Raw genomic sequence first — 13400 nt, 5'->3', positions numbered from 1 at the left:
CGGACCGTATTTTAGTTGAAGCAAAGTCGCGTTCTCGTGGACGCTCGTAACGCACGATACTCGATACTCGATAAAGCGCATTTCGCGGCTGTAATGGATCGCTTGGCCGGCACACGAGTTAATAGGTGTTTAAATTACTCGCGGCTACTAGGCGGTGATGAGCGCGCGTCACTCGTTCGGAAGAGAGCCAGGGAATTAGGCCGCGCCACGTGAAAATAATTAATCGACGATCCGGCGAACGTGATTACTGAGTTTTGCTTTGGATACTTTTCCCAATGGCACATTCCACATTCCACATGAAATTTGGTAGTATCTTGGTTAATAACGACGTGCTCGAAATACCTATGAAATCACAGCTTCGCTGATTCGTGTATTTGGAAAATATGACTGTTAACAGCGATGTATCCGGTCCAGAACTTCTTTAAAATTAATATCATATTAATTGAATTTCGGATAAAATCAGATCGATACCTTCGAAAGAAGAAATTTTGCGAAACTCTCCAAATGACAAAGACTTCTAATCCTTGACCCTAATAAATAAAGATTTCTTTTTTCACGAAGAATCGTTGTTTGTCTGTTTGTACCACCATTGCAGAAATATTTGCATATTCTCTACACGGTAACCGGTATCTCACAAGTTTGATTGTCCGTGTCTCTCGCTATACGTATAGCACATAGTTGTTCCCATTATCTCGACAGGGTCAATGTCGACGTCGATTCGAACAACCTTTGGTACGGTTCGAAAATCAAACCGATTAGTCGACAGCGGATCAGACTTTTATTTCCTGAGCGAAACGAACCGGCTTTCCCTCTTCGGTCGAAGCTTGGTTTCCCCGTTGTACACGTGTCACGGGCGAAGCGCGATTCATTTTCATCGACGCTCGGCAAATAAACACCTTGGACGGTTCTACCGCGCGATACACGCGTACCGCGTCTATTAATTGCGCCACCCAGCAGCGATCGCTTATCGGGCGTTGCGATCGTTTCTCCGAATTTCGCCGGAGCAGCCACGTCCATGTTATCTGACTTGACATTGTTTCGAAATCAAATTGTCCTATATATATATTCTATATATATATATGGAAATTTATCATTGATCGTCTGGATCTCGATGCGCGAAGATTACGCGTTTCTTTCATCCTAGATCCGTGCTTCGCACAACGCACGCTTCTTGCGTAGATAAAATCGCGATTCTAGTTCGTAACTCATCTGCACTCATGCGTGCTCAAGCGATGCGTTGAAACACGAGATATCAACTACAGCTTTGACTTGTCCTATCGATAAATTAAGTAGGTTTGTAAGTATGTGAACGAAGGAAGAGATAGGGGTAAAGGGAAGAAGAAGAAGAGAAAAGAAGAGGCGCTGGTAAAAGCGAACGTGACGGCCAATATTAATCCTCGTGTTTCTATAGCCGAGTTACTTAAGACCTACCAGACTTAACCCAATTTGCTGTGCTCTTCGAAGTTTTTACGTCTCGATCTTTCGATTCGATCGGAGGATGGACTTTGAACGTTTTAAAAAAAGCTTCAGTGGAAAGTTAAAACGAGCAGTTGCAAAATATTTGCTGCAAACGTCTATTCAATGGTAAATTAGTATACATCGTGAATAGCCATCTCAAACATAGTTACGTAAACACGATGCCACTGAATATCGAGGTACATCGATACAATGAATAATTAACTGCTTGAACACTTTTGTAAAATTCTACTAAATACCTCGTAATTTCTATATACGGTTTCATATGTATTTTGAACGTTGCCAACAAAATCGCGATAATCGAGTCTCGTAACGGTGCTAACAAAATTTGAAAATGTTCTATAAAACGCACGTAAAGTATATTTATGAAAGGTATTTGCAAGTATTCTTAATACTTTCATGATATTGCCAAGCATATATATCTATATTACGAACTTCAATTGATCCATAATTTTGTAATCAAAATACACCTTGTAAAAAATAAACAGGTATTAGGATACCTAAGATACTGTAAAATGGCGTATATATATATATATGTGCATGCAGGCATTGCAGGACTGAACGAGTTCGATCGGTATTATTTATTTATCGCTGCCTGCCTACCTGCGCCAGTTACGGTTGGCATTCCGCGAACCGGCGCCTACGTGCGAATGCAACTCGTTCCCGAACAACCTCGAATCGTTTCCGAATCGATTTCCAAATCGGTTTCCGTCGCGAATCCTTCCTCGGATGCACCCTTCTCGCAAGGCCGCACACGACTCTCTCTGGTCGACACCGTCGTCTCTTCGAGTGTCCAAACTGGCCGCCAACTCGGCACAAGGTCGAGCAAATTGGCACCGCCACCGACCATGAATCCATTCCGAGAATGTCGCCTTCGTTGCTCCGCTTCCGACAAAGAGGCAACTTTGTCTTCCGTTGGCCCCTCGCTTTTCGAGGTCGCACCGTTCAAATTGAATTACGGCCACGCTTAATAACTTCTAAAACTAGATCGTTCGACGTTCGTCGATTATATCTCGCACCACGAGCGGTTTCGTATTCAAATCGACTAATAATGTTCGACGATGGTCGATCGAATATCGAACTACTTCGAACGACGCGTTTCGTCTATCGAATGCACAGACTCTTTTCATTGTGTTCCGTAACGATATATCAAAAAAGACGAAGTGATATCAGTGCGTTAGTCTGTTAAGCGTCTTTTATTATGTCTGTTAGTCTTCAATTAGAAATTCCTGTATTCAAGATGTAAAATTTAAATTCGCGTCAATCGCAAAGTAGGATTATCTGAGTCAACGTCCTAAAACTCAATCTTTGCACAGACTAATTGAACTCGTCGTGCATTATGAGCTACCATTAGTTTTTAATACAATAACTCAAGAGAACGAGAGAAAGAATAAGCGAGAATGATTTGAACAACTTCATGGTAGATTTATTTTTAACTAAGCAACGAAACAGCATCCAGAAGTAACATAACGTACTATTGAATTACGATAATCACAACTGAGTATATTAGCATTGAGCAAACTTCTTTCCCTCTGACGAGTTACTGTTATATGACACTCCGAGAAAACTGCCGGCCGCTAAGCTATTAAATGTAAGTACGCGCGATATATTTCAGCGTTTATCGCGCGCCTAACACCGAGTCAAATACTCCGTATTCAAATGTAAATCGTTTAACTAGATGTAGATCGTCGAATGCAGATTTGATCATAACCGAATTCGGCGAGTTGCAAGACAAATTACTTGGCTCAAGAAATAACTCTGACATTAATATCTTCTGACGTTTTGCTTGACGCCTTCGGTTTCCTAACGTTGATTCGGATGTGTCCAACGATCGACGCAGATAGCGAGCGGGCAGAAAGTCGATAAATCGACGCCGACCGAACCTACGGCGTTGTATTTGCTTTGCAAAAGTATCCTGTCCCGGGCCGAACAAAAGAGCCTTTTGTCCCGACGCGAACGCCCATGCTCGGTAATTATCAACGCTCCTATTCATCGACTTCGTTTCGCGAGTCACTGGTTCGTGACTCGCGCGCGCGAACCGCCTCTCCACGACCAGGTCCCTATTTTTCCCCATCGTGAAATTTTTCGCGATGCTCGCGGCCTGCCTGGCAAACATTTCGGGCCGCAACATTTCCGCGTTGCTTCGATCGTATCGATAGGAACCCGAGAGAAAGAGGCAGGGACAGAGAGATGAAGAAAGGCAGCCTGGAAACGCGAGCTATATGAAACGACCATGGCCACCATACGGGCTTAATAACAAGACGCGTACGCGCGCTCGGCCAACGATCGCAAACGAAAGGACTGAAGGGGCAACGTCGGCCAACGGGCCGGAAAGGGGAATGAGAAATGACGAGGAGAGGAGAAGAGCGAAGGAGGGGAGGACCACGAAGTCCATAAAGCAAGTCCCGACCTATCCTCCGTGGCTCGCATTCCCGCGGGCCGAAAACGCCGAGCCAGTCCCATGGATCCAGTACCAGGAGGCTGCAGCCCCTCCCTTTTTCTCTCCTTTCTCCGCTCTCCTGCTTCCTTTTCTAACTCTTATCCGCCGCCTCTCCTCTTCTTCCTCTTCTCGGCTCGTCTTTGAATCTCTCTTCTTAGGCCTCTCGTTTCTCCTCGTCATTTCGTCGAGTCGTTCGGGGTTTCGCCTGGGTTGGTTCGTTCGCGGTTATGCCCGCCAGTCCATGTGCCCCGTTCACGGTGCATTGCACCGTGGCCACGAAGCTGGAAGCAGGCGAAAGAAAAGAATTGCGGTTTCTGTTGCGCCTCCGATGCTCTTTTTGCTTCTGCATAACGTTCCATTCCGTTTCGAAGACGAGAGATCGTTAACGAGTATCAGCCATCGTTTCCCTGATGTATCACGGTGTCTTTTCGATGTCGTCTTATTAGAGTTACGTCCATTTTCATCCTGTGAACGATTCCGAAAACGATCTAGGAAGTTATCGTTGAGCAATGTCGAAAAGCGGCGAGCCGCGTCGGAGAATGGCGACGCGAAATCCTCGAAAAAGTCGAGTGGAGGACGCGCACCTGTGGCATTCGTCCGGCACACGCGAACGGACTATAGCTGCGTCGAATTCTTTGCCGACTTTTGGCAGGCAGTGTACGGAGGGTGTTCGAGGGGCTGAAGGGGAAGAGTTGGGACGCTGGGAAGGGGACGAGGTGCAGCGGCAACGGCAGCGGTCGTTGGGTGAGGTCAGTGTCGGGCGTTCGCAAGTTGGACCGGGCCCTCCGGTCTTCGCCGTCCCCGGCACTCCTGGCACCCGTTGCACGCCTGCACGTATGCTCATTTGCGAGCGCCCGCGTCCACCGGACGATCGCATGTCGATCGACCTCGGCTGCTTTCGTTCACGTTCGAGGACTCTCATTCCTCGTTCCTTCTTCTCTCATTCATGAGGACGAAGTAGGTTGCTTCGATAGCCCATGCCCGATATCGAGCAAATCCCTTTCGTCTTTACTCTGCCGCCTACCATACGATAGTAAAGCGTATGCTCGATACGTTTTCCGTTCTCGACAAAAACGACAAAAGGGACAAAAACGAGGAGGAAAAGGAACGTGACACCGAACAGACGCGAATCTGCCGAAAGTGACGATGGGTTACGTTGGCTCGTGAAACGAGTGTACGCGCTCGAAAGAGACGAGCGTGTGTCGTCCATGAGAAAGTAAAGAGACGCGCGTGTGCGTCCGCTCGCGACGCGCTCCCGGTTTCGCAGTGTGTTCGCCAGGAGAGGTGCATCGCCCTCCGTCGCTGCGTCAAGGCCAGCGAAAATGCTCGCGCGCTTCGCTCTGCCGCGCTCCTTTTCTCTTTCGACGCGTTCCGCTCGCTCCTGCTCCGTCTCCATTTCCATCTTCGTCCGACTGTAGTCCCTCTTACAGCCTCTCGTCTCTCTTTCCTTCTCTCTTTCTCCCTTTCAGACACTCCACTAACCGCCGAAAGCCGCGAGACCCTTTCCGCTCCGCGCCATCCCTCTCGTCACGGTGGCTCTCTTTCCTCTTCGGCCGCATCGCGCGCGCTACCGCCCCGCTTCGTCGCGAGAAACCGTGAGACGAGAGAGACGAGAAGAGAGGTATTTTTGCCGCGTACGGATTGGGCGTGCAGCGTTTAAGGACAGCGGCGATGATCGCGCGGATTCTTTGCCTCGTTAATTCTGCTTCGATGCCGTCCACGGGATTCTTTGCTCTCGCAATTAGTCGTCCGTGGCCGCGTCACGCAGCGTCAATCCGATCGACCAGCGGAATGCGATCGGCAAGATAATCGACTTCTCTTCGCGACACCTTCGCCTCAGTGTACCTTCTTTCCATTTCGGAAGTCGCACGTTTTCATTTTTAACTCTAGGAAGCTTTTTTAAACGATTGAGACAAAACGTCGTGCGACCATTTGATACGCGTCTCCATCGATAAAATACGATACATCGCCGGAAAGCTTGATTATTGCTATAATTTCCTGTTGATAAATTGCGTAATATATTATATCGTAAAGAAATATTAATCATTTGAATTCAATATCTAATCGTGAGATACGAATCTTTGCGTGACTCGCTGCGTATATTATTTCATTTTTACTCTTCTGCTGTTACTCTTCGCATCATCTTGTTTCGTCTACTTTCGTCTGCCGAAGGATTCCTATCCTTGGATAATAATAATAATAGCAATAATAAATTGGCTTTGTTTTTTCAGGTTTGCTCCGATGAAATGTACTGGATTGTTTATAAAACGTCCGAACAAAACGCGGCGTACCAATAACACGATCGAAATTCGAAGAACCATAAATATGTCATCGTGAAAGTTTGAAATGTAAAATAATAAATTGGTCAGCTTTAAAATCCAGCGAACATTGACTCGTCACAGTAGAAGAGAGCGGCTTTTAGGCGGATCATTACCGGTAACCGACGTTGGTCGGACAATGCCGAGCCTTGTCTCCTTCCTTCTCTTCTTACGTATGTAGATCGTTACGGTAGCCGACCTAGTCTTTAACCGCATCGCTCGAGACGAATGACGAGGTAGAAGAAACTCGACGAAACTCCGACAGTTCTCATTGGTACGAGACTATGCGGATCGTTGTCCTCTGCTGGAAGCAAGCTTCTTCTCGAAACAGGTGTAGGTAACAGCGGATACCAACTATCGTCGAACGTTCGCTTGTATCGAGGTAACGTCCGAAGAATGATATTTCAGTTGCGACTGTGATAAGCGCGAAGTGTTTATGGATTACGAGCGATAAAACTCTATGCAAACTTACGATGCTCGCTGACCACCAGTAAAATGCTGCTAAATAGTTTCCAGCTAATTAACGCCAGGTATCGACCCATCATCGATTGATTGAGTTTCAATGGTTTATCGGCTGGCTAAAACGAATCAATAAACTGTTTCTTCTATAAATTGTTAACGCGTTTGTCAATAGAATACCAGGAATATCTGTTTTGTCAGCAATTAAAATCTCCACAAATCTTTTTTATTCCTTTTTCTTTTGTTTTTTATTTTTCGATGCAAACTGTTTGCAACGAATCGGTAAAATTGTACCAATTAAAACACAAATTAAACACCGACCCATTTTGATTAGTATTAGTTAAATTAGAATATGACTTAGAATTATATATATGAATTAGAAATGACTTATTTATACCAAATATTAAATAATATTTTTCAACTGTGTGTCGAGAGTTTCGAATCGCGGAAATAGCACAATGTTTCGAAACTATCATTTAACATACTTTTTGACAATACTTTGCTGCTTCGTTCGATGAATGAAATTCGTATAAATCGAGGCGAGGAGTTGAAAAATTCATGTGACCTTAAAAATATTCACCGATGCAACCATCGTTGCGACTTATTGAAATCTCGGTCGATCGGAACGATCGAAGATAAAATATTAAGAAATCCGTGTCTCCGGGTGAATTCGCAGAAATTCTAGTTTCTCTTTGTCAAGTTTCGTAGTAACGCGTTTTACGCCGAGACACAAGGAAATACATGCGTGCCGGAAAGCGTAAGAGAGAGACAAAGAAAGTGAGAACGGTGATGGAATAACGAAAGAAAAAAGGGACGAAGCAGGGATGCTGAAAGCCGAGAAGGACAAGAGACGAGAGTAAGAGCTGGCATTCGAAGCGTGGGTATGCGCCACTTTGGAATTATGCAACGGGCAAGTTTTAGTGGGCCGTATAGTTACGCCATAAGGATAGTCGTTCGTTTATAGTCGCCTCCTGTTGTCTTTCGCGCACGGCTGTATCTACTGGTACGTCTGCTTTGCGTATTCTCCTACAACCGTACAAAATCACATTTTACAGTATAAAATAAATCGTGTATTTGTCGAACGTTGTCACGGTGAACATGAAATAATAAAGCTGGAAACTGTGTTTGTTAACTGTTGTGAAAATAAACATAAAACGATATAAAGATAGAATCCGGAAGATTAAATATAGTAGGTAAATTGATAATAAAGCGGAAATCTCTTCTTTCTTCGATTTTATCCCCTGTGTGTATGTTATTCGCTGTGCGAGCGAAAATAATTCCAAGCAACTACCACAACGATAAAGACTTAATGCAAAATAGAAACGTCGATTGTACGGGAGCCAGCCATTTCACGACAAATATCTCCTAACAAGGTGCGCGTAAGGTCGTGGCCGGAAAATAAAGCCGAAAGCTCGCCGATAGAGACTCGTTCCTGAGTCTCTTGCCATTACACGGTATCGGTATCTCAGCCTCAGGCTAATGTAACTCTCGTGTACCGCGCGTGTGCCTGCAGATCCTCGCAAGCAACCGTTAACCAACCGTCGAGTTTATTCGGTGACTTTGGTTCCCGATTATAACTGAATCCACGAACACCTTTGTTCCCTCTCCTCTGTTCTCATTCTCGTAGCGCTGCAGAGCACAATGACGCTACGGCGACACGGTGCTCGTAAGCGCGTAACCGCGTTGCGCAACGATCGCCAGTTTACGAGGCTGTTCGTTCGCTAAGGACGAACATCGACTTCTCCACCGTTTCCCGGCTATCGGACTCGTCCGTCACCGATCGCAACGCCTCGATCACATCCCAGCTACTTTACTACGACGTCAACCCCGATTCTGCATAGAAACTGTGCGAGTTCCGCTCTCGAATCCCGATTACTCACAGTTTTTTCTTCTTTTTTCTTCGCCGTCGACGACTCGTTCCACGAATCTTTTAATCACCAGCTTTGAGTACCCATCCAGGGGGCTTTTCTTCGGTCAACGCAGCAGCAGCAGTAGCGAGGTACACGCGAGCGCGCAGAGTGCGTGCAAAGGGTTGGCAAAGACCCTCTATGGGTGGCTTCGAAAAACGGGGCAGCCGTGCCGTAAGGACGAATGGAAAAGCCGCACGAAACGAGCAGCTATAGTACTCCGGGCCGTGGTATCGGCATGAATGAATAAACAGCAGCATAAATAAGCTGCTTAAAATTAGCTGTTACGGAGCGAGCGAATTGCATTTAAGATGCTATCGACCGGTCGAGGTGCTATAGAACAGAAGGCGGTGGTCGTTGGTTCGGTCGAGCGGTCGGTCAGTGCCGGTGCCGATGTCGGTGACGGTGACGGTGACGGTGACGGTGGTGATAACGGTGTGTACCGCTGACGCCGCTCGAGGATGCCCCAGACGCCTTCCCCTTCGACGAACGAGGGAACCGGACAGCTGTCCCAAGGTGTCATGGTCACCGACCCTCTTCCATTCGAAACCTTTCGTTCGCGGTAGGAAAAGCGTCCTTCTACCGCCAATTCATCTTTCAAACGCTGCGTCCATTTCAAACATTTTAAACATTTCATCATTAAAAGATGAAAGATCGGAATCGTATCGCGAATCGTAATTCGTAATAAATGAGAGGGGTTCCCTTTCTATTACAAAGTCGAGAGTGAAACGCGATGGCAAGGTAGAATTTTAGGAAGCTTAGAGGCGAACGAGCGTTGTGCGTCGCTAGTTCTTTATTTATGAGATTAGAGAAGGGATAATTGATGGTGGAAACGATACTGGCCTCGTGCCTCCCTCCGTTTCCGGTAGCGTAGCCGGTCGCGTCCATTCGCCGCGTAGAAAACGGACATAACGAAAACGAGAAAAGTCTGTCCTCTCGGGTAAACGCGATCGACGTCCAGGACACTGCTGCTCGAGCCTTTAACTCGGCGCATCGCATGACATCGCGAGAATCGTCGCAAAGATCGGGCGGAGTGAATCGGTTGGCCGCGTTCGGCCGCGACAAAAGATCCCGGGGCTTATCAACCGAAACGTCGGGACGCGGCTCGTGTAGTAGAAGAGGAAGAGAGAGAAAGAGAAAGAAAGAGAGAGAGAGAGAGAGAGCGGGAAGGCACGGGATTTTTATTCGAGCGGCGTCGAGTGGCGTCGACGTCCGGCCGAGGCAACTATTTTAACGTCGGTCGCGTCGCTCGCGGTATACAATGTGTTGGAGGACCGGCTCGATCATCGCTTCGACCTCGCAATTTCGATCCGCGACGCGGGTCGTTGCACCGTCCTCGACGCAGCGTCGAAGGCAACCGGCACATACGCACGCCGTGCATGCATATGCACAGGCGAGCCTCCACTCGCACAGTCTCGTGCGCGCTCTATATCGATGCACGGTATTATGCACATAGGCCACGCGTGCATCCCTTTGACGACCATAAGCCACGGTTAGGGGTGCCGCGGTGAAACGCGGTAAAGTAGAGACGTGCACGCATACGCGTTCACGGCACCGTGCTTATACACGGTGACTCGGTGCCAACCGCGCGATCCTATCGACAGCGCGTGTCCGCGATTCCTAATCATCCACTTTCCTCAACTTTTCTCGCTGTCTTCGCGATAGAAAATAATTGGCCGTGACTTCCAAAGGAATCCTGTCGTCTACGATATGGGTATGCGGATAATGTATACACATATGTATACATATATATATATATATAGCTATCGCGAGACATTCGTTTCTAAAGATAGGTGGAATATTTGAATGGAAAAATTTCACGCTTAACGAAGTTCACGGTGCTCGATCATGGACGAGCATTTAGCAGACACCGGGTGTACGGGCGTGTTTGCGAACATGCTCGTCCAAGGCGTATTCGAGGTGCATGTGTTCGGCCGTGGAATCGATGAAAATAATTCGTTGCCTTTTTTCGTGATCACCGTCCCAGCCTTTCGCTCCCCCTTGCTCCACTCGGCCCGGTTTCACCTTTTCTCTCTGTTTCATCCAGTAGCTTTCCATTTCTCTTCTGTCATCGGGATGGAAATGACACACAGAGAGCGGCCGAGCGAGAGCGAGAGCGAGATCGAACGTGCCAAGAGAGGGAGAAAAAGCGAGAAAAAGAGAGGCTCCCAATCGACGGGAAACCACGAAGAGGATCGCGTAGAGGGCTCGGGCGTATAATAAAGCGTAATGGACGCGCCTCGGACGATCGATTCGCCCTTTTTTTTCGTGATTTTCTGCCGGCATGCAGTCGGCAACGGGCGCGCGTAATACGGCGAAATGGATTTTTCGACTGACGTCTCGCGATCGTGACAGGCCAGTCGCGCTGGTCTGGCGAAAAACTGTAACACGGCCGGAAAAATTCATAGAGCAAACGGATTCATCGAATCCCTACACCGATTATTAAAACGATTGTCCAGACATTTTTGAATAGATTTCAGCGTAGCGTCGTCGCGCGCCATCGCCGTTACTCTTTCGCGTCCCGATAAAACGAGACCCGTAATTAACCTTCGAACTCGATCGAACGTGAAATTTAATGATATTTATTTAAAGACCATTCGCAAAATCCGTCGCTAGGTTTTCGCGTTTTCCGTAGGAATATTACGTTATCAAAATGAAGCGTTATTAATAATATCGGTGCGTCGCGTTGTAATCACGCGCCAGTAACGCGATATTTCAGTCGATATTAAAATGCACGCGTTAAAATAATACGATCCGGTAATCAGTCGCTCGTTCCGTCGTGACGCCCGTTTCTTTGCACAGGCGCCTTTGCCCTTCGAATCTCCGCGAGCCGCGAGTTTCAGTCGCATTTCGCGTCAACCAGTCGTTTCTCGTCCCAAAGGATTCGCGTCTTTCCTCCATCGTCGCGCGTTCTTCCATCGGAACGCGCGTGCAAAATCCAAGAGGCGAGAGACCCCCGTTTACTCTCGTCCGCCAGTTTTCATGCGTTCGATTATTTGTTCGGGAAAATTGTACGGCCAGCGACGAATTTGAACGGCGAAATTAATTTCACGTGTGCGTATCCTAATTATCGGAATCAGATACGGGATTATTTACGGACACGAGAGACGCGCGTCTCTCCCCGGTGAAATTATTACGTTGCCTGGCTCTGATCGTTCGTCCACGTTCGAGATTCTTTCGATGATTTTTCGTCGAGCGCGTAACGTTCGAGCCGGCTTTAGCTCGCCGCGCATTCGCCTCGCGAAACTGGTCGAAGCTGGCGCGCGTACTCGTCGAATCGAAACCACTTTTTCTGACGCTGAAATAACCGAGCGTACGTTGGTCGCGGTGCGTACAGCGACTACCTGGTGCACTGCACGAACACGCGAGGGGAATCGAGAAAAGAGAGAAAGGGAATACAAGAGGCGACCGGCCAGGCTCCCATGCGGGAGCAAGAATGACGAAAAAACGTCAGCGGAACAGAGAGACGAAAGGCAGGCAGGCAGGCAGGAAGAGAGGCTGCAGGATTTCGCGTACGAAAGAGCAGGAGGAGCAGGAAAAGCAAGGGCCCGAGCGCACACAATGCACGCTCCGCAGAATAAACCAACTCTCTCGTCGCGAGAGCAGAAGTGGGCCTGCGAGTAACCTCGAAAGGGTGCCCCTCGAAATCTCAGGTGGGGCGAACGAACCGTACTGGGAGCTGAGAGAACCGGCTGGAATTTCGGGTAGGTCGAGATCCTGTTCTCGTTCATCGACTGCTCTTCCTAAATCGCCATTCGAGGTTCTCTTCGTCTTTCTCTTTTTTATCTTTCTTCGTCTCGCGTCTTCTCCGCCCACACACGCCTGCCTCTCGCGTCCTAAATTCGTTCGGCCCTGAGACGTTTATCCGTCGTCTTCGTCGCCTGTTCTTGGCTTCCTCATAGAGCGTAATATTTTTTTTCACATTTCACTCGACGCTCTTGTCTTTCTCAGACTGGCTGTTACATTCCAATAAATATATTAAAACGCAGATGGTTCTTAAATAGTTGGTTTCGATGTTCGATATAATTTGTTACTGTAGTAGACTTCTGATAAAAAAGAGGACCGAACTCCAAGCTGGATAAACGAGTAACCGGTTAATTAAAAAATATATACCTACGTATATCGATCGTCGTTTACCGATTGTTAACGAATATTAATTGTTACAAATATATTAACTATATATACCGATAAGAGAGATACATTAAATTTATACGTATATTCGTGTACATGTATATGATAAAAATTGCATTTAGTCGGATGAAGAAGGATGATTACGCGATGTGTCAATGATTTTTCTAATCGCTCGTTTTTCTCTCAATAAAAACGTGATCGGCATTTTGCGTATTCCACGCTTTTTATGAAAAAAGCATAGATATATATATGTTCCAACAGAAGAAGATAGTTGAGGCGATATAAAGGCGAAGAAGAGACGAGGCGAACGGCAAGGTTAAGCCGTTGTAAGCATTTTTACGCGGGTAAAAAATAAAAATACCGCGATCACGGACGCAATTTCGGATTCGATGTACCGAATCGTCGAACAAAGGGAGACAGGATTTGGTTGGTTCGCCTGATCTAAACGGCTCTTTCAACGCCACGGAAGCACGGGCAACCGGCCATGAAATATAGATGGCTCGGTTACGAGCAGGAGAATGACAGTAATGGAAGTAGAAATAGAAACGATGCCAGAACGATATAAGATGCAGGAGGAGCCAGGGAATGTGTATCGGAATACCGAATAATATGGCTAGGAGGGAAGCAGGTAGAGAGAGGAGTGCCCCAAACTGTTCGAGATGGTGGCAA

The 13400-nt window shown here is 47.1% G+C and overlaps 1 long non-coding RNA gene across 6 annotated transcripts in view; it reads left to right on the top strand.

Moving 5' to 3' along the window:
* LOC125386453 overlaps positions 1-7930 on the top strand; it is an 88644-nt gene extending 80714 nt beyond the window's left edge. For all 6 annotated transcript variants that reach the window (XR_007226614.1, XR_007226613.1, XR_007226610.1 and 3 more), the window contains exon 2: positions 6148-7930. This is a non-coding gene — a long non-coding RNA (uncharacterized LOC125386453). The remainder of the gene's footprint in view (positions 1-6147) is intronic.
* Positions 7931-13400: the final 5470 nt, after the last annotated feature.

This window comes from Bombus terrestris, chromosome 15 (assembly GCF_910591885.1).
Source record: "Bombus terrestris chromosome 15, iyBomTerr1.2, whole genome shotgun sequence".
In the NCBI taxonomy this organism is placed as follows: Eukaryota; Metazoa; Arthropoda; class Insecta; order Hymenoptera; family Apidae; genus Bombus; species Bombus terrestris.
This window is presented reverse-complemented; position numbering and strand designations above follow the sequence as displayed.